This window comes from Myotis davidii, unplaced genomic scaffold, assembly GCF_000327345.1.
Source record: "Myotis davidii unplaced genomic scaffold, ASM32734v1 scaffold4278, whole genome shotgun sequence".
Lineage (NCBI taxonomy): Eukaryota > Metazoa > Chordata > Mammalia > Chiroptera > Vespertilionidae > Myotis > Myotis davidii.
The window spans coordinates 39,208-42,612 of NW_006289218.1; positions in this window are offsets into that span (position 1 = coordinate 39,208).

Here is a 3,405-nt window from a genome sequence, read left to right on the forward strand (position 1 = left end):
GCTGCTTATACAGTGGGGCCTTGACTTACGAGTTTAATTCATTCTGAGACCGAGCTAGGTAAGGAACTTGTTAACTCAAATTACTCTGTCAACTCAATGCAAAAAGTCGGCCAAGAGACAGCTGGTATCTCAAAAAACTTGTTAGTCAGGACACTCATAAGTGAAGGCCCCACTGTACCTGGTATCTAGTATTGTATAGTACTAGCTCCCTGGCGCATTCTCTCTAGAAGCCGGAAAACTACAATGGCCTCGAGCGAAAGAAGTAGGTATGGCTGTTGTAGAGCCAGGGATTAGAGGTTCCTGTTGAAATTCATAACAATTATTTACTGGCCATGATGAGCTGTCTTAGAACAAAGAGGAACTCCTGTGCTGCCCAGTTGATGTGCTCACTAGCACTTGTGGGAAATGAAATGCAGTTTAATGACAAACTGTCCAGACTCTTTCATCCTCATTTTTCCCAAAGGATGAGCCAAATGTCTACTGAGTAAAAGTCATCTGAAAGCACTTCAGTGACTCAAGATGAAGTAGAAAAAGGACTGGCTTTGAGCCCCTGTTGCTCTTAGCACTCTTCATGTCATGGTCATTTTGGAAAATAACAATAAAACTTTTAGTTAGCACCTTAATTCACACGGTATATCAAAAATTTTTTGAATATTTTATTTTAAATTCTTTATTGTTTAAAGTATTACATAAGTCTCCTTTTTCCCCCTTGACCTCTTCCTGGCTACCCTCAGCCCCCAGCATATGCCCTCGCCCCCTACCTGTCTGTATCCATTGGTTATGCTCATATGCATGCATACAAGTCCTTTGGTTGATCTCTTAACCCCTCACCCCCTGCCTTCACTCATAGGTTGGACAGTCTACTTGATGCTTCAATGACTCTGGTTCTATTTTTGTTCATCAGTTTATGTCGTTCATTATATTCCACAAATGAGTGAGATTATGTGATATTTATCTTTCCCTGACTGGCTTATTTCACTTAGCATAACATTCTCCAGTTCCACTGATGCTGTTGCAAATGGTAAGAATTCCTTCTTTTTTTACAGCAGCTTAGTATTCCATTGCATAAATGTACCACCGATATCTAATCCACTCATCTGCTGCGGGGGACTCAGGCTGTTTCCAAATCTTAGCTATTGTAAATTCTGCTGCTATGAACATAGGGGTGCATATATCCTTTCTGATTGGTGCTTCTGTTTTCTTGGGATATATCCCTAGAAGTGGGGTTACTGGGTCAACTGGAAGTTCCATTTTTAATTTTCTGAGGAAATACCATATTGTTCTCTTCAGTGGCTGCACCACTCTACATTCCCACCAGCAGTGCAAGAGGGTTTCTTTTTCTCTGCATCCTCTTCAGCACTTGTCCTTTGTTGCTTTGTTGATGATAGCTATTCTGACAGGTGTGAGATGGTACTTCATTGCCATTTTGAGTTTCCATTGCCCCTAGGAGCTTGTATCGGTGAAGAAATTGCTACGACAAATGTCTGCTATTTTGTTGCCTATGGTTTCTTCTAGGATTTTTATGGTTTCCCATCTTACGTTTCAGTCATTTATCCATTTTGAGTTTATTTTTGAGTATGGTGTAAGTTGGTGGTCTAGTTTAATTTTTTGTATGTATCGGTCCAATTTTCCCAACACTATTTATTGAAGAAACTGTCTTGACTCCATTGTATGTTCTTGCCTCCTTTGTCAAATATCAATTGAGCATAATGACTTGGGATGATTTCTGGGTTCTCTGTTCTATTCCATTGGTCTATATGTCTGTTCTGGTGCCAGTACCAGGCTGTTTTGAGAACAGTGGCTATGTAGTATAGCTTGATATCTAGTATTGTGATCCCTCCAACTTTGTTTTTCTTTCTCAAGATCGCTGCAACTATTTGGAGTCGGTTTTTATTCTATATGAATTTTTAGAGAGTTTGTTCTAGGTCTTTGAAGTACGCCATTGGTATTTTAATGGGGATTGCATTGAATCTATAGATTTCTTTGGGTAGTATGGACATTTTAAGGATGCTAATTAAACCAATCCATGAACAGTACATTCTTCCATTTGTTTCTGTCTTCTGCTCTCTCTTTTTTCAGCGTTATGTAATTTTCTGAGTACAGGTCCTTTACCTCCTTGGTTAAATTTATTCCGAGGTATCTTAATTTTTTTGGTTGCAATGGTAAATGGGATTGATTTTTTTCGTTTCTCTTTCTGTGAGTTCATTGGTGTATAAAAAAGCCATAGATTTCTGGGTGTTAATTTTGTATCCTGCTATATTGCCAAATTCATTTATTAAGTTTAATAGTTTTTTGATGGAATCTTTAAGGTTTTCTATATACAATATCATGTCATCTGCAAATAAGGGCAATTTTACTTCTTCTTTTCCAATTTGGATGCCTTTTGTTTCTTCCTCTTGTCTGATCACTATGGCTAGCACTTCCAGTACTATGTCAAACAGGAGTGGTAAAAGTGGGCATCCCTGTCTTGTTCTTGTTCTTAGGGGAAACGGTTTTAGTTTTTGCTCTAGTATGATGTTGGCTGTAGGTTTGTCATATAAGGCTGTTATTATGTTGAGGTATGATCCCTCTATTCCCACTTTGCTGTGAGTTTTTATCAAGAAAGGGTCTTGGATTTTGTCAAATGCCTTCTCTGCATCTATTGATATGATTATGTGATTTTTGTCTCGCAATTTGTTTATGTGATGTATCATGTTTATTGATTTGTGGATATTGTACCATCCTTGCATCCCCGGAATAAATCCCACTTTGTCAAGGCATATGATCTCTCTAATGTAATGCTGGATCCGATTTGCTAGAATTTTGTTGAGGATTTTAGCATCTATGTTCATCAGGGATATGGCCCATAGTTCTCTTCCTTTGTAGTGTCTTTATCTGGGTTTGGAATTAGTGTAATGCTGGCTTCATCGAAAGAGCTTGGAAGTGTGACTACCTCTTGAATTTTTTGAAATAGTCGGAGAAGGATAGGTTTTAGTTCTTTGAATATTTGGTAAAACTCTCCTGTGAATCCATCTGCCATGGGGCTTTTATTTGGTGGAAGCTTTTTTTATTGATTAAAGTATTACATATGTCTCCATTTTACCTGATTGACCACCCCCATTCCTGTCCCTGAGGGCACATCCCCACCACTCTAGTGTCTGTGTCCATTGGTCATGCTAATATACATGCATACAAGTCCTTTGATTGATCTCTCACACCCTCACCCCTGCCTTCCCTCATAGGTTAGACAGTCTGCTTCTTAGACTCTGGATCTATTTTTGTTCATCAGTTTATGTTGTTCATTATATCCCACATATGAGTGAGATCATGTGATATCTTTCTCTGATGGGCTTATTTTGCTTAGCATAATGCTCTCCAGGTCCATCCATGCTGTTACAAATGGTAAAAGTTCCTTCTCTTTTTATA